Source organism: Balaenoptera acutorostrata, chromosome 1, assembly GCF_949987535.1.
Source record: "Balaenoptera acutorostrata chromosome 1, mBalAcu1.1, whole genome shotgun sequence".
NCBI lineage: Eukaryota > Metazoa > Chordata > Mammalia > Artiodactyla > Balaenopteridae > Balaenoptera > Balaenoptera acutorostrata.
The window spans coordinates 22,454,670-22,473,540 of NC_080064.1; the positions used below are offsets into that span (position 1 = coordinate 22,454,670).

General features: G+C 40.3%; 1 non-coding gene and 1 pseudogene across 1 annotated transcript; one reads left to right on the plus strand and one right to left on the minus strand.

The window, feature by feature from the left end:
- Window positions 1-11: 11 nt before the first annotated feature.
- LOC103000499 (protein TEX261-like) lies at window positions 12-9,380 on the plus strand (annotated as a pseudogene).
- LOC114236342 (small nucleolar RNA SNORA40) lies at window positions 2,740-2,865 on the minus strand. Its single transcript, XR_003622317.1, has one exon. It is a non-coding gene; the product is annotated as a small nucleolar RNA SNORA40 (small nucleolar RNA).
- Window positions 9,381-18,871: the final 9,491 nt, after the last annotated feature.

Consider the following 18,871-nt stretch of genomic DNA (forward strand, 5'->3'; position numbering starts at 1 on the left):
AAACGATAAGGATGGTGTTATCTCATTTAAGGGTAAGTTCAAAGATAGGGTAGCTTCCAAGTTGGTTAGCTGGTTATTTCTCTGGCTCTGGGATCCTTTTCTTGGCTTTCCCTTGCATATTTTCAAGATAGCTTTTACCTCCTTCAGTTGCAGATTTCATGAGTAAATCTTGTTCCTCCTTTCATAGCATATTAGCAGGATGATTCAAGCAAGGCCCCTTTCTTATTTTGTAGTCTTCCACTTTATTCCTAAACTCTACTCTCATTCTATCCTATAGGCACCCATTCTGATATGTTCAATGTATGTCTGTGATGCTTGTCTTGTAAAATACGTAGAGTTATGTAAGTATGTTCAATCCACATAAATGATATTATGCCATAAATGTTCCATTTCGGGACTTCCCTGCTGGCTCAGCGGTTAAGAATCCGCCTGCCAATGCACGGGATACGGGTTCAAGCCCTGGTCCGGGAAGATCCACATGCTGTGGAGCAACTAAGCCCGCAAGCCACAACTACTGAGACTGCGTGCCACAACTACTGAAGCCCGCGCACCTAGAGCTGGTGCTCCACAACAAGAGAAGCCACGACAATGAGAAGCCCGTGCACCACAACGAAGAGTAGCCCCTGCTCACCACAACTAGAGAAAGCCTGCGCGCAGCAACAAAGACCCAACGCAGCCAAAAATAAATAAACAAATGTTCTTTTTCTTACTTTTTAAAATTATTATTGCTTTTGTAATATTCTCTTGTTGCTATACATAAACCTAACTTACAACTTTGAACTTGCATATGCTTTCATGTTAACAGTAATATTAGTACTTAAATAGTGCTTAACTCTGTTTCAGATGGTTTAAACGTTTTAACTCATATACTTCTCCCAACAACCCTATGAGGTAGATATTATTACTACCATTTTGTAGATAAGAATGAGGCGCAGATTACTCAAAATTTTACTTCTATTGTAAGTGGTGGAGCCTGAATTTCAACTCCAGGGGTCTAGCTCCAGACTCCAGGTACATAACCACTGTGCATCCACCATGTTTTACTCATTCACTCTTTTGATGATAGAACTCTAGATTGCCTTCAACTCTCTATTACTATTAAAAATGCAAAAATAGGGACTTCCCTGGCGGTCCAGTGATTAAGACTCCACGTTTCCGGGCTTCTCTGGTGGCGCAGTGGTTGAGAATCTGCCTGCTAATGCAGGGGACACGGGTTCGAGCCCTGGTCTGGGAAGATCCCACATGCCGCGGAGCAACTGGGCCCGTGAGCCACAACTACTGAGCCTGCGCATCTGGAGCCTGTGCTCCGCAACAAGAGAGGCCACGATAGTGAGAGGCCCGCGCACCATGATGAATAGTGGCCCCCGCTTGCTGCAACTAGAGAAAGCCCTAGCACAGAAACGAAGACCCAACATAGCAATCAATCAATCAATAAATCTTAAAAAAAAAGATAGTGGCTAGTACAGCTGTTATAAAACAAAAAACAAAAAAACTCCACGCTTCCACTGCAGGGGGCATGGGTTCGATCCCTGGTCAGAGAACTAAGGATCCCACATGACATGCTGCACAGAGGCAAAAAAAAAAAAAAGCAAAAATAAGCACGTTGGGCTTCCCTGGTGGCGCAGTGGTTGAGAATCTGCCTGCCAATGCAGGGCACACGGGTTCGAGCCCTGGTCTGGGAAGATCCCACATACCACGGAGCAACTGGGCCCGTGAGCCACAATTACTGAGCCTGCGCGTCTGGAGCCTGTGCTCCGCAACAAGAGAGGCTGTGATAGTGAGAAGCCCGCGCACCGCGATGAAGAGATGGCCCCCACTTGCCACAACTAGAGAAAGCCCTCGCACAGAAACGAAGACCCAACACAGCCATAAATAAATAAATAAATAAATAAAGACTTTAAAAAAAAAAAAAAAAAAGCACGTTTGCATATTGACGTGAATATTCCTCTTAACTATGCAATTGGGCGTGCTCAATTTGCCAAAAATGGCCAGGTTACTTTTCAGAATGGCTGTGCTAATTCCTGTCACCAGTACACAAGAACTCATAGCCACCAATCTTCGGTGTTAGCATCTTTCTCATTTTTGCCAGTTTTCTTTTTCTTTTTTTATGTTTTTATATATGGCAAATTATTTAAGTCAATAAATTTTTAAGGAATTTCACACGTTCTGATTCCTTCCACTGCCGATCATCTTAGCTCCTCCAGTGTTTGAGTTATACTCTTCAAGATAGCCCTTTCAAAAAGAATTTTTGCTCAGTCCACAGTTGTCATGTCAGTCAGTCAGTCTCCCCATTCTTTTAGTTGAGCTTCTTTGATCTCCAGTGGAATATGGACATACTTCAAAATTCCCCACCTGTGATCTTTGGGATCCAATTTCCTCAAGCAATTTACTTTTGGACCATGTTTAGGGTCAGAGGAAATGGATCTGCCTGCTTCTGAATTTTAGACACCCTCTAAACATGCATTAAGTTCAAATCATATTCACTCCTAAACTATCATAGCTTAGAACAGTACAGATCGTTGGGATATGCCAATACCTTTTTAAAGCCCAGACACTGTGTTCTCAAGATAAAAGCCTAAAAAAGGAAGTCATCTTTGTTTCATGTCAACCTTAGAGTACTAAATCAGCATAGCTGATAATTTCCCTCATATCTTAAGCTTTTAAATTATCAATTCTATAGTCCTGGAAGCAACCTTTGTGTTTATCAATACCCCCACCACTTGAATCTGTTTCAGGTACCATGTTCCTTCTTATCTGTATCAAAGCTCATACTGAACAATGAGTTCTAGGCTGCAAAAGAGGATTTATTTTGGCACCCATCTATAAGTGTTTGTCTACAGATTAACAAAAACAAACATAAGTGCTATTAATTTTTGCCAGTCTGGTGGAAGTAAAGTGGCAGCTCTTGGCTGTCTTGATTTGCATTTCTCTGATTATAATTAAATTTGAGCCTTTTTTTTCTATTTTTTTTTTTGTTTGCTTAGTATGTGAAACTAAGGTATTTATATATCCTTTGCTTATTTTCCTATTTGATTTCCTGTCTTGTTGATTTGTAGGAATTCTTTGTATATTCTAGACATTCTTTTATTTGTTTTAAACACTGCAAATACTTTCTCCCAGTGCCTATTTATATCCTTTGCCTACTTTTTTTAAATTTGATTTCCTGTCTTCTTAGTTTGTAGGAATTGTGTGTATATTCTAGACATTATTCCTTGTTTGTTTTAAACATTGCAAATACCTTCTCCCAGTCTGCAACCTTCATGTTAACTTTGTGATGTCATTAATTAAGCAGATGTCCTAAATTTTGACCTTAGAATTTGGAGTCTTGTTTAGGAAGTCTTTATTTACACCTGGGTAACAGATTTTCCTGTATTTTCTAATAGTAGCTTTATAGTTTTAACTTTCACATTTATGTCTTTAATCCATCTGGAGTCCACTTTTAACATAGTTTCAAGTAAAAATTCAGCTTTGTTCTCTATACAGTGAATTCGTTTTTCTATAACTGTCAGAAAAACAATCTTTCCAGTGTTTTGTGATGCCACCTTTATCACATATTAAGTTCCCATGTATATACTTTATTTATAAGCTCTCCATTCTATTCCATTGATCCTTTTCTTTGTTTCAGTGCCAGCAACACAATATTTTTATTACTGTGGCTTCGTGGTAGAGCCAGTTCTACCAGTAGGGCAGGTCTCCCTACTTTTATTTCCCTCTGAAAATAGACTTAGCTTTCATAGACCTTTATTCTTTCATATTCATTTTAGAGTGGGTTTTAGTTTCTCAACATTACTACTGGAATTTTTATTGGAATTTCATTGAACACATATAGATTAATTTGGGGGAGAACTGACATCTTTGCATGGAACGCTCCCTCACCAGAATTCAATGTGGCAGGCTTCCTTCACCTCTTTCAGGTCTTTGCTGAAACATCAGGAAAGCCTTCCCTGACCATCCTAAATTAAGTAGCACACTCACTCCTCATCACTCTCTTTCTCTTATTTAATCTTTTTCATAGCATTTATTACTATCCAACTTTAGATTATTTAATCACTGCTTCTCTGCTAAAGATGTAAGATTCGTGAGGATAGGTGCCCTGTTTTGTTCTCTGCTGCACCCCTAGTACCCAGAACAATGCCTGGCGTATGGTAGCCACTCTGAATATTTGTTAAACAAATGAATAAAATCTTTACACTACTGAAGTGATCTGAATTATGACATTTATTCAGGCCTTCTAATGTCCCTGAATGGAGTTTAGTTTTTTCCTTGATAAACTTCTTAGGCATTGCTTTGTGGTAAGGGAAGTTTGCCTGCCATTCCAGTAAACAATAAATGTTGCCTGCCATCAAGGCATCAGGCACTACAGCCACCTCCCCACACCCACAACAGTGCACCCTGAGGAGAATTCAGGATAGAGGAAAATAGGAAATATTCTGTGCTCTGGATACTGGCCCTAGAGAGTTAAGCTGCATATCTAAGGAAAAATTTCAATGAGCCCAGAATCTTGCATCTTCCCATATGTAGAAAAGCTCTAAAATCACTAACTTGAGATGTTCGTTTTTTGTGATTAGCAGTAATCTTTTCATGTTCGTCTACACGGTTTTTCAGCAAAAACTCTCCTATATATCCTGGCTCCTCCCTTACCTCTTCGGAGTAGTTCCTCAGAGCTATCTGAGAGGCTGTCTCCCAGGCTCTAGTCCTCAGGTCCCGAATAAAACTTAACTTGCAACTTTTAGGTTGTACGTTTTTCTTCAGTCCACAGTTTTTAGGCCAATTACTATAGACCAGGAGTTGGCAAACTACACCTGTGCATGTCAGCCTGTGCTCTGGTTTTGTAAATAAAATTTTATTGGAACATCCACATTCATTCATTTAATACTGTCTATGGCTGCTTTTGTTCAACAGTGATGGAGTTGAATGGCTGCAACAGAGTCCACATGACCTGCCAAACAGAAACTATTTACTGTTTGCTCTTTACAGAAAGAGTTTGCAGATCTTTGCTATAGACTTTAGTTTAGTTGCTACCGTAGATTGTGTTCTATTTTTTATTACATTTTTAAGGTGGTTATTCCTTATAGAGAAGAACACTATTGAATTTTGTAAGATGATTTCTATTCTTGCAAACTTGATAATAACTCTTTTATAGTTCTGATAGTTTGCCTGTTGATTATATTGTGTTTTCCATATAGACTATCATATCATTGGCAAGAATGGCAAGCAAAAGAGTACATACATCTTTCACTTTTTCTCATCTAAAAGAATTGGCCAGACTCTCCAAGACTCTAGATAACACTAATAATGAGCATCCACGACTTAGTCCTGACCTTAATGCTACTGCATCAAGTTTCTCTAAGTATGAAAAAAATCATAATTTTTACCCTTTGGTCCATCAATGTGGTGAATTATATTGACAGATTTTCTGCTGTTGGGCCATCCTAGTACTCCTGGGATAACTCCTATGCACCATGATTTTATCCTTTAAATGCCCTGTTGGATTTGAGTACCTATTATTTTGTTTAGGGTATTTGCTCTGTGGACTACCTTAATTGCCATCCAGAGATATATGCAATGTGACTACTCCCTATTTTTCCAACCTCTCTGCTGGAACTACAAGCTAAGCACTATGCTAGACACTGGGTTAAAGCAGAGGCTAAGATATAGTCCCTGTCTTTAATAGCTCCCATTATAATGGCAGAAACAGACATTTATACAGTTTGTGTAGTCACCAAAGGTATGCAAACAAAGGGCTCCTTCCCAAAACAAATGAATCTTTAGCACTGAACAAGAAGGTCTGCTTCCTTTTTCTTGGATGTAACTCAATACTCTTGCTTATGTATTATCTTCCTTAATACCCTTTCACTTTTGCCTTTTCCACTCATCTCTGGCTATGTGACACCTACACAACCAAAAAGCAAGATCAAATAATGGAAAGCATGTAACACAGTGCTTAAGGGCTCAGATTTGAGAGACAAATAGGTTCCAGTTCTAGCTATGCCATTTACTAGCTATGTGACCTTGGACATATTGCATCACCTTCCAGAGAATCCATTTCCTCGTCTGTCAAATTTAGAATAATAATAATACATTCATCACAAAGAGGATATAATGAACTGACCTTTGTGAAGGCTTTCAACACAGGGCCTGACAAACCGCCAGGATTTTCCCTTTCTATCCTTCTGTGATCATTCCTGGAACACAAGAAGGTCACGAAGTCTCTTTCCTGTGACTTCTGAAATTTGATGGTAGCTAAATAGCATCACTTGTTTTACATTTTATCATGTTCCCTATACAGTAATTCTTTGTATATCTTGGCTTCTAGGGCTACCATTTAAGAGCCATTTGTATATTGGGCAAGTTATTTAAACTCTCAGAATATCTATTTTCTTATTTATAAGACAAGCATAATTACAAGAGTATTTCATAGAGTTGTCATATGAATTAAATGATCAATATGCATAAAGGCCTAGCACAGTGTTTGGCACATAAGTGCTTAACACTTGATAGCTATTTTCAATTTTAGTATTATTAATAAGGCTATATGCTTCTTAAGGGGAGAAATTGTGTTTTGTAATATAGTATAATGGCTAAGAGCACAGACTCTGGAGTCTTCAGTTCAAATCTGAACACCACAAGTATGTTGCTCAAGCTGGGTAAATCTCTCTAGGCCTCAGTCTTCTTATCTGCAAAATGGGGATGATTAAAAAAAAAACCACAACAGTTCCTGGAGGTTGTAGAGATTAAAGGAGATAATACACTTATTTGGCATTTAGCAGAGTGCCTGACATAAATACTGATTTATTGAGCAATTATCGTGTGCCAGGTTATGTGCTAAATGTTTTATTTAGCCTTGTTCTAAATATTTTTTTCTGTGAACCCCATAACCCCTGCTTAGTACTACTCATATACTAACCTTTCAAATATTTATTGAATGAATGAGTGAGTGAATTAGTGAATGCTGACTTGCAGACCATAAGAATCTTGCCTGCATTAGCTGGTTTGTCCCAGGTTAACACTCCTCATTCCTCTGCGATGAGTTAGTGTATAAGCCATGAGGTTCAGCATCTGTAAAAAGCAGGAGAGCATGGAAAGGGAGTAGATTTTAGACCCTGACTCTTTTACTCTAGAGAAATCACTCATCCTTTAGTGCTTGGATTTATTTCTCAGAACTGGTAAAATGAATTATAAAATGTTGCTGTAAACAAAAGTGATAAAATTTACATTTAAGGTCATGGAGAACATAGAGAAAGGAACACCTCTTTGGAGGAAATAAAAATCAATGCAACTGTTCTTGAGGGCAGTTAGCCTAAGGAAGTAATTAAGGATTGTGCACAAAGGTGTAGTATAAGGCATCTTATACCACATCACCACGTTAGTGATGTGTATAAATCAAAAAATGGAAATAATCTAGATGTCTCATAAAAGGAAGTGGAATAATTAAATGATACTTCATCCACATAATGGCTGCATGGATATCGTGCAACCATTCAAAAAAAGAAAATGTGTGGAAAATGAATTTAGCAATATGGAAAAATGTGCCAGTTCGTTAACTTATTGACTTTGTGACCTTAGGCAAATTACTTCTCTGCTTCAGTCTCATCATTAAATGGGAGTACTAATATCGCCTTCCTTATAGAATTATCATGAGGACTAAATGAATTATTACATGTAAAACTACTTGGAATTGTACCTGACCCATAGTAAACATTATGTAGATATGAGCTATAATTATTATGTGGGGGGAAAAAAAAGTTTAAAAACAACGTGTATGGTATGCTATATATATATATATATATATTTTTTTTTTTTTTTTTTTTTTTTTTTTCCCCACACCTTGCAGGATCTTAGTTCCCCAACCAGGTATCGAAACTGTGTCCCAGGGGCAGGAACGCGGCGGCGGCGGTGGTGGCGGCTCCGTGTTGCTGGAGCCCGAGCGCGCAGGCCCGTCCCGGCTGTCGAGGGGCGGGCGGCCGGGGCGAGCGCGCCACGTGGTTCATGTATGTGCTGAGCTGGCTGTCGCTCTTCATCCAGGTGGCCTTCATCACGCTGGCCATCGCAGCCAGACTCTATTACCTGGCAGAATTGATAGAAGAATACACAGTGGCCACCAGCAGGATCATAGAATATAGGGTCTGGTTCTCCACAGCTGTGCTGATTGGCCTCTACGTTTTTGAGCGCTTCCCCACCTACATGATTGGCGTGGGCCTCTTCCTGGCCTACCTGGTCTACTTTGGCCTCCTCCAGACCTTTCCCTTCATCATGCTCACCTCGCCTAACTTCATCCTGTCGTGCGGGCTAGTGGTGGTGAATCATTACCTAGCGTTTCAGTTTTTTTGCAGAGGAATATTATCCTTTCTTAGAGGTCCTGCCCTATTTCACTTTCTGTCTGTGGATAATCCCGTTTGCGTTCTTTGTGTCACCGTCGGCTGGGGAGAACGTCCTGCCTGCCACCATGCAGCCTGGAGATGATGTGGTCTCCAATTACTTCACCAAAGGCAAGCGGGGCAAACGCTTAGGGATCCTGATTGTCTTCTCCTTCATCAAAAAGGCCGTTCTACCCAGTCGGCAGAAGATATACTGACCTTCTGCGGAGGGGATGCTGGGGCAAGATCAGGAGAGTCAGGCCCCTGGGCCTCTGCACTAGGTGGGGGCCGGGAACTGGAAGGCACCTTTCCCCAGCCCTGGCCCTCCTTCCCTCGACTCCCCCGGAAGCCCCCATCCCCACCGTCCTCAGGAGGCTCAGCTTGGCTCAGATCTGATGCTGCCAGAGGCTGAGACCTCAGAGGGCGCCAGGGAGGATGCGGTGCCTGCTTAGCCAGGAGGCCATGGTCCATCTGGGTGTGCAGAAGCTGAGCTCCTGTGGCCCTCCCGCCCCCTCCTGTGATGGGTCAGGAGTTCTGGCTCAGCCAGGGCAGGCAAGGGGCCGTGAAGCTGGAGAGCAGACAGGGATAATGGCTATGGCCATGGGGAGGGGCCATGGCTTAGCACTTGCAAGAGAAAGTTTTCGCTGTTGAACTGTGATTTCTGTCCAAGTGCTGATTCCCGTTTGAATAAAGATTCTAGGTGGCCCTGTTTGCCTTAATACCCTGAAAAAAAAGAAGAAAAGAAAGAAAGAAACTGTGTCCCCTGCAGTGGAAGCACGGAGTCCTAACCACTGGACCACCAGGGAATTCCCTGGTGTGCTATTTTTTATAAAACATGTTCTATAGAGAAAATGGTGTGAGGGTAAATACTTCAAAATGTTAATGGTCTTTGCTTGGTGTTGGAAATAAGCTGTACTTTTTATTGTTTCTGCCTTTTTTTTTTTAAACGATGAATGTATATTTCTTATGTAACTGAAAAGTAATAATAGTTAAAAAAAAAACCAGTAAGAGATCATTGCTTTCATAGGGGAGTAATGGGTATCTGGAATTTTCCACCCTGTCTGTGCTCTGCTTTTTTTTTTTTTTTTTAATAAATTTATGTATTTATTTTTGGCTGCGTTGGGTCTTCATTGCTGCGTGGGCTTTTTCTGGTTGCAGCCAGCAGGGGGGCTACTATTCCTTGCAGTGCGTGGGCTTCTCATTAAGGTGGCTTCTCTTGTGGAGCACCAGCTCTAGGCATGCGGGCTCAGTAGTTGTGGCACTCAGGCTCAGTAGTTGTGGCTCGCAGGCTCAGTAGTTGTGGTGCACGGGCTTAGTTGCTCCACAGTATGTGGGATCTTCCCGGACCAGGGCTCGAACCCGTGTCCCCTGCATTGGCAGGCGGATTCTTAACCACTGCACCACCAGGGAGGCCCCAAACCACTTGACTTTAAATTGGTTCATATGAAATATTTTTCTAGCTCCTAACTTATTAAAATTGTGATACCAAGTTCTTGTTTTAGATACAGTGAAATGGGTATTCTACTGTTTCCTTGGCATTATAAATTAGTGAAAACCTACTGGAAAACAATTTGGAAGTAACTATCAAGAACCATCAAATCCTTATACCCTTTGATCCAACATTCCCACTTCTGGTAATCCAGGCTGAGGAAATAAGCACAAATTTGGGGAAAAGTACATATATTTCATAATAAAACACTTAAAACAACCTAAATGTTCAGCAAAAGAGTAGTGGTTAAGTAAATTCTGCCATATCCATTTGATGAAATATTATGCAGCCATTAAAAATATTATTATGAGGACTCTACAGCAACATGAAAATATGCTTATGACATAAGTTAAATTAGGTTAGCATGTTACAAATGATATGTACACTATTACTACTATTTTTAAAACTGTATATTAAGGAAAGATAAGGAAAATGCACCAAAATGATAGCAGTTGTATTGTAAGCTATGGGTAATTTTCTTTTTTGTTTTAGTAGTCTAATTGGACTTTTTTTTTTTTATAATTTATTTTATTTATTTATTTATTTTATTTTTGGCTGCGTTGGGTCTTTGTTGCGATGTGTGGGCTCCTCATTGCGGTGGCTTCTCTTGTTGCGGAGCACAGGCTCTAGGCACGTGGGCTTCAGTAGTTGCGGCTCGTGGGCTCAGTAGTTGTGGCTCACTGGCTCTAGAGCGCAGGCTCAGTAGTTGTGGCACATGGGCTTAGTTGCTCTGTGGCATGTGGGATCTTCCCGGACGAGGGCTCGAACCTGTGTCCCCTGCATTGGCAGGCAGATTCTTAACCACTGTGCCACCAGGGAGGCCCTAATTGGACTTTACTGCTTTTATCTTTTAAAAATTAGTTTATTTTAAATGGATAAAATCCTTGGGAATTCCCTGGCAGTCCAGCGGTTACGACTCCACACTTTCACTGCTGAGGGCACGGGTTCAGTCCCTAGTGGGGGAGCTAAGATCCCGCAAGCTGCGCTGCCAAAAATAAAATAAAAGGATAAAATCCATGTAAAAGCTATATAAGAAAGTTAGTCTTAACTTCATCTTCCCCTGTACCCTATTTATTCACCAACTTCTGATTATTTCAAACATTGAATTTATCTTTACAGAAGATGAAGATTTGCTACTGATGAGGATATTCAGAAGAATGTGTTATAGACCCTGAAGAAATTTCTAAATTGGGTACCCCAAAAATGTTCTGGAGAGTGGAAGCATCCCTGGAATAAGTGCACTGCCTCCAAGGTAATGACAACTTGAAGTAAACAACATTCATTTGTACGTATAAGGTGTGTCCTGTTTTTAAAGAACCAGGCATAATACTGTTGTGGGCCCCAGACTGACCTTAAACTGGGACCACTCCTGAAATTCAGTCCTTATTAGATGTACCTGATAAGATAGGTGGCCTACAGGTAATAATCAATGTTAACCATTTATTAAGCACTTACTGTGTTCTGGGCACTGTGCTAAAAAACCGCAAAAACTGTCGCATCTTAAACTCTTTCAACAATCTTTTGAGACAGACATTATTATCTTCATTTTACTGGTAAGGAAACTGAGACTCATGGAGAAACATGGCCAAGGTCACAGCTGTGAGAGGTAGAACTAGATTTTAACCTAGGTTGTCTGACTTCAGGCGTATCTTCTCAAGGCTCGCCTGCTGTGCAGTCCTGCTCTTATTACTTGCATAAGTTTATTGGGGTGGGGATGGAGGGCTATAGTGATGAGGAAGAAGAGAAAAGCTTGCATAGGGAAGACAGCCTGATGTCTGTGTATGACATTAGTACCAACGCGAGCCTTGAGGACATATCTGTATCAGGTTCATGTAGAGAAAGGGGTTGTAGGTTAAAGCTTTTTCCTGTTCCATTCCAGTTCTCATGTAGAGCTACTCTGGGGTCCAGAGGACAAATATGTGACAAAGTAGAGAAGGGTCTCTTCTACTCTTTTTTTTTCAGTATAGTTGATTTACAATATTGTGTTAGTTTCAGGTGTACAGCAAAGTGATTCAGTCATTATATATATATATATATTCTTTTTCAGATTCTTTTCCCTGTATATAGCAAAGAGATTCAGTCATATATACATATATATTCTTTTTCAGATTCTTTTCCATTATAGGTTATTACAAAATATTGAGTATATTTCTCTGTGCTGTACAGTAGGTCCTCATTGGTTACCTATTTTATATATAGTAGTATGTATATATTAATCACAGTCTCCTAATTTATTCTCCCCCCTTTCCCCTTTAGTAACCATAAATTTGTTTTCTATGTCTCTGGGTCTATTTCTTTTTTTTATATAAGCTCATTTGTATCATTTTTTTTGGTTAGATTCCACATATAAGCGCTATCATATGATATTTGTCTTCCTCTGTCTGGCTTACTTCACTTAGTATGATAATCTCTAGGTCCATCCATGTTGCTGCAAATGGCATTATTTCATTCTTTTTATGGCTGAGTAATATTCATATATATATATATATCACATCATCTTCTACTCTTTGAAATACACTCCACTTTGTTACAACTTAGATTTTGAGGGATTGTTCTGTTACTTTGAGGCAGACACAAAAGAGGTTACAAGAGCAGCAGAGTTCTTGAATGCAACGGTCTTCAGTGTGTCTCTCTCTTGAGTCAGAGTGCTCCAATCTGGATAGGTGGCATCCAGATGCTATGTCTGGAGCACAGTTGTCATCCTAGAATGTTCCTTACAGCCTCTTGGGAATTCTCTTTGCTTCTCTCCTGTGATGACTCTCCTGTTTCCTGAATCCCATAACTTTCTTTCTCTTTTCTAAAAAAAAAATGTAGATATAACTGACTTATAACATTGTATTAATTCAGGTGCACAACATAATGATTCAATATATGTATACATTCAAAATGATCACAGTTAAGTCTAGTTAACATCCATCACTGCACAATATTTTTCCCTTGTGATGAGAACTTTTACCATCTACTCCATAACTTTCTCTATCTTTTTTTGCCCTCTAGTTTTGGTGGCCATGTCTTATGAAAGAATGCACTAGAAATAAAGTCTTCTCTTGTTGCAGAGCACGGGCTCTAGGCATGCGGGCTTCAGTAGTTGTGGCATGCAGCCTCAGTAGTTGTGGCACACGGGCTTAGTTGCTCCGCGGCATGTGGGATCTTCCCGGACCAGGGCTCGAACCCGTGTCCCCTGCATTGGCAGGCAGATTCTTAACCACTATGCCACCAGAGAAGTCCGAAGTAAAGTTTTTTAACACCTTGTATATCTTTTTTTTTTTTTTTTGGCCAGGCCATGCAACTTGCAGGATCTTAGTTCCCCGACCAGGGATTGAACCAAGGCCCACAGCAGTGAAAGCGCCAAGTCCTAACTACCGGACCACTAGGGAATTCCCAACACCTTGTATATCTGATTGTGTCTTATCCATATGTTTTAATGATGGTATTGATGGTTTAACAGGGTATAGGATCCTAGGTTGAAAATCATCATCTTTCAGAATTTTGAAGGTATTCTTCCCTTCTCTTCTACTTCTAGGTCTGAAGGTCTGAAGCCATTCTGATCCCTGAGCCTCTATCTGGGACCAGTTTCTTATCTTCTTAGAAGATTATAGAATCTTGTCTTTGTCAACAGTGTTCTGATATTTCACAGTGTGTGGGTCTTAATGTGGGTCTATTCTCATTTATTGTCCTGGGTACTCCTTATTTTATGATTTCCTCAACTCTTTTTTATATATTCTCTCTTTAGGAAACTTTTATCCAGCTGTTGCACTTCCTTGACTGGTTCTCTAATTTTCTCATCTTTTCTCCTCCTAGTTTCCATATCTGTGTCTTTTTGCTATACTTCTAGGGGATTTCCTCAACTTTATCTTCCATTCTTTCTATTGGGCTCTCGCTTCTGCTTTCATGGTTTTTTCATTTCAAAGAACTTTTTTTCCCTTCTGAATATTCTTTATTATTGTTTATTGCTATTTTTTCATATATTCAGATATCTTTTCTTCTAGTTGACGCTATTCATGATAGTTTTAAAAATTTTATTTTCTCTGCACTGTCTCAGTTTCTTCCAAGTTTCTTTCTTCTCTTTGTTTTCATCTCTTTCTTTCCTGTTAGAGGAAATCCTTGTGTCCCATAGTCCTTGACTTTCTGCTCATGAATAAAAGTGGGGGACTAAAAGCTGATTGGAAACTCTGTGCATGAAGGGGAGAATCATTGACCATGAGGTCATTTGTCCATGAACCAATGACCATGAGGGACCATTAGCTGGAAGACCTCAGTGCCATTATCTTTACATCTTTCATATTGGACTTCATTTTCCCCAAAGAAGAAGATACATCTTCCCAGGAGGTAAAGGTTGGCTACCAGAATTCCGGGAGCAGAGTGTGGAAAAAGTCTACTGATTGCCTCTTTTTCGGTATGATGCTCTTCACTGTTCCTGGTGACCTGTATTACTCCAGAGATTGTTTTACTCTCTCAAGAGAATAAACCTCCATACTTCTGCTGAGGTGGAGGAGGGGCGGTCACCTAGAGGGTACGGTGAGGGAAGCCAACTGACCTTCAACTAGTCCTTCTCATTTTAGCTGTTCTTCACCCCCACCTCCAGGGATACCACTGGCTAATTCTTGAACATATCCAGGCTGCTTCTCAGCTTTCTCCAGTTTCTGGTGCAGGATTCTGCATTCTTGGGTCTGCCGAGCCTATTAACACTCATTCATTTGCTTTCTCACCTGCAAAATTCTGCTGTATTTATTACCCCCTCTCCCTTTCCTTATGCTTTAAAATAATCCTTTACTGAAGTTTTAGTGCGATGGGACTGGGAGGGGAGGAAGTGGAAAGGAAAATTACATGCATGAGAAATTATATTCACTGTCTTTATCCAGAACTCTTTAATTTTTTTGTTTTGTTTTTATGGAATTATACCACATTCTACTACTTATACACAGGCAATTTACTTGGATTTCTCTGTGCTTCATCAGCAAAATAGGAGAAATGATGGTATCTACTTTATACTATTGTGAAGATTAAGCAAAATACCATACTTAATTGTTTTTAAGAAACAAATTCTTTCCAGATTTTTATCTCTGGAGTCAGAATGTTAACACAGGTCCAAGTATCTTGTAAACATTCAGTAAACAATTATCTTAGGTTCAGTGAAATATGGTAATACATGTAACACACTTCACAGAGGGCCTGAAACAAGGTTTGCAATAAATGTGGAAAACAGGATTATTATTATGCACACTAAACCGTACTTAATATTCCAAAACCTGCTTGTCCTACTTAATACAATCTTGTGTCCATTCTTCTGCATTAGCAGAAAGAGATCTACCTTACTCTCTTTGAAGTTATATGATATTCCATAGAATCGATGTTCCATTTAATCACTCTTCCATGGATGGACATTTTTTAAAAAATTTTTTCCTGAAATACCAATAGTAAGCACTCTAGTAATATATCCTTATAGACATGTGTTAGTATTTCTGTATGATAAAGACCTAGAAGTGGAATCACTCTATCACACTCATATGGAAAGTGTCTAATAGGAATTTCCAGAGTAAAAGAGGCATGTGAGTGATTAATCAGGATCCTGATTTAAGTAGGCATCTGTAATTGTGTAAAGGACACGAGACTTAAAGACAAAAGACCTAAATCCCTTTAGTTAGAGTGGTAGATCTACCACTTATCTGGGGAAATATTGTTTGTTCTTTCATTTATTCAAAAATACTTACTGAATTCTTCCTGCCCTGTGCCAGACACAGTGTTAGAGACTAGGAATACAGAGATGAGTAAGACACAGTCCTTGCCCTCAAGAAATTTACAGTAATCGGTGGGGAGATGGACAAAGAAACAGATGCCACTTGCTCTCTGTGTGACCTTGGGAAGTTGCTTAACCTCCTGAATGTCTGTTTCTTTTTCTGTAAAATGGGTGATAGTCCTTATACCATAGGGGTTTTGTGAAGATTACATGAAATAATGTATAAGTGCCCTGTACAGTTCCTGGCACAGAGTGTGCACTCAATAAATGGAAGCTATCATTATTGTTTTAGTAATATGATAATTGTAATAAATAATTTGTTATAGTTGCTGTGATAGAAGCTGCTATGTGTTCTACCTCTTTGAACTCATTTCTACAGTATTAAATGAATTGTTAAGAGACAGTAACATAGCATATTCAAAGTGGCACTAGGTAGAGACTAACCTGGCGATCCAGTGGTTAAGACCCCATGCTTCCAATGCAGGGGGCTTGAGTTCTATCCTTGGTCAGGGAACTAAGATCCCACATGCTGCGGGGCACAGCCAAAAAACCAAACAGGGCTTCCCTGGTGGTGCAGTGGTTGAGAGTCTGCCTGCCAATGCAGGGGACATAGGTTCGAGCCCTGGTCTGGGAAGATCCCACATGCCGCGGAGCAACTAGGCCCGAGAGCCACAACTACTGAGCCTGCGCATCTGGAGCCTGTGCTCCGCAACAAGAGAGGCCGGGATAGTGAGAGGCCCGCGCACCGCGATGAAGAGTGGCCCCTGCTTGCCGCAACTAGAGAAAGCCCTCACACAGAAACGAAGACCCAACACAGCCATAAATAAATAAATAAATAAATAAATAAATAAATAAATAAAAATAAAGCATTAAAAAAATGTTTCAAAAAACCAAACAAACAAAAGTGGCACTAGGTAAATATTAGTTTCATTTTTTGCCTTTTATGTTGGGACGAAGGGTAAATAAGCAGATGGAAATGCAAACATCCATATGTTTGAACACAACAATGATCTTCCCAGTCCATGTGTCACAGAGCCAATTCTGGGCACTTCCTTAGCTACATAGATTTCACTTCTGGCTATATCTGAACATCTGGAATGAGGCTGCATACCTCCCTGCCCACAGCCACAAATAATCACGGAGACAGGATGTTCATATGTCCCACAGCTGATGGCTGCCTGCTGCAAGGGATTTTTTTCTCCCAGGTTACAAAGCACAGCACAGCTTGTACCCCCATCCTTAATGGGGGTCACTTATTTGCTTGACACTGACTTTTATGAAATTGTTTCTTTTCTTTTGCACACAGATGTAAAACAAGAATTAAAGGAGGGACTTCCCTGGTGGCGCAGTGGTTGAGAATCCACCTGCCAATGCAGCGGACATGGGTTTGAGCCCTGGTCCGGGAAGATCCCACATGCAGCAACAAAGACCCAACGCAGCCAAAAATAAATAAATAAATAAATTAATTAATTAATTAATTGTTAATTAGTTAATTAATTAATTTTTAAAAAAGAATTAAAAGAGGTATATCTTGATACCAAAAATTCTCAGCTTTAGCTACAATTAAATTTAAAGATAATTCTAGAGGCAAATTTAAGCACAAGGAAGTGATAGAAAAGAGCAGTATAAATATTTGGGGTGGACTCTCTATTTAGAGGTTAACTAGTGTTTAATGACTAGATACATTGTTTTGTTTTATTTTTTTCCCCCTGTTTCTTTACTCCCCTAGAGGGTTTTTAAAGCACCTATATTTATTTCTCCTGTCTGGATATGTACCTAGCTATGCAGATCATACCACATCCCCCTGGATTTTTACAAGCTGACTCTCCTTGCAGAGGTGGTGTGGTGCAATGGTCTAGAGCCCAGGTTTTGGAGTCAGGCAGACCTGGGTTTGAATTATAGCTCTTCCATTTACTAGCGCTGGGATCTCAGGCAAAAATTTCTTAAGCTCAGTTTCCTCAGCTGTAAATGGGCAATATTAATATCAATGCTATGATATTAGCTTTATAGAATGAACATGGGTTAAAAGAGATAATGCAGGTAAACTCCTCTACACAGTCTCACAGTGTGGGCTTTTAGTTTTTAGTTATGATCATTTTTAATTTCATTAAGGTGCCTCATGCAATGCTTGGCACATAGTTAACGCTCAAAACTTGGCAGCTATTATGATAAGTTACCTATGGTTTCTAACTGCCAGGATTATGGCTTTGTTATTTAAATTTTTTTGTTTTTTTTGGCTGTGTTGGGTCTTTGTTGCTGCGCGCGGGCTTTCTCTAGTTGTGGCGAGCGGGGGCTACTCTTTGTTGTGGTGCGTGGGCTTCTCATTGCGGTGGCTTCTCTTGTTTCGGAGCTCAGGCTCTAGGCGCGTGAGCTTCAGTAGTTGTGGCACGCGGGCTCAGTAGTTGTGGCTCACAGGCTCTAGAGCGCAGGCTCAGTAGTTGTGGTGCACAGGCTTAGTTGCTCCGCGGCATGTGGGATCTTCCCAGACCAGGGCTCGAACCCTTGTCCCCTGCATTGGCAGGCGGATTCTTAACCACTGTGCCACCAGGGAAGCCCTGATATTTACCTTTTTAAATTTGTTAGTGACTGGGACTTCCCTGGCGGTCCAGTGGTTAAGACTCTGTACTTCCACTACAGGGGGCATGGGTTCGAACCCTGGTCAGGGAACTAAGATCCCACATGCCACACGGCCACAAAAACAAAAAAACAAACAAAAAACCTATAAATTTGTTAGTGATTAACATGATCTTTAGCCTAGTACCTGGAAACTTTTCTCATCATCTCTGTGACTCTGACAATGCCTGGCACCATTCCTAGCACACAGTAGGCACTCAGTACATCGCTGTTGAACCATATTCAGTTGAACTGAACATCTATTCAGACATTAGGACAGGAGCTGTGTCACTAAATAGCTGTCATTCCAAAACAGACAGCTAAATCTGCCACAGACATGCTTGCATATTTTGTAAGCCATTATTTCAACTTCCTGCATTGCAGGCATCTCAGTTAATATTCCAGTCCACTCACATGATCCTTTGAAGGAAAATAAAAACTAATAGAAATATCTAGTTTAGCAGCTAAGAGAATGAGCTTTGGTCTAAGTAAATGCAGGCTTACATCCTGGCTCCAGCACCGTCTAGTGGGTCAGTTACTTCGTCTCTCTTAGAGCCTCAGTTTTCTCATCTGTGAAAAGGGGATAATCATAGCACCAATTTCATCAGGTTATGGTGAGACTAGTGCCTTCCATGTGCTGTTCTCTTTTCCTGGAACAGTGTTCCCCTGAGTTTC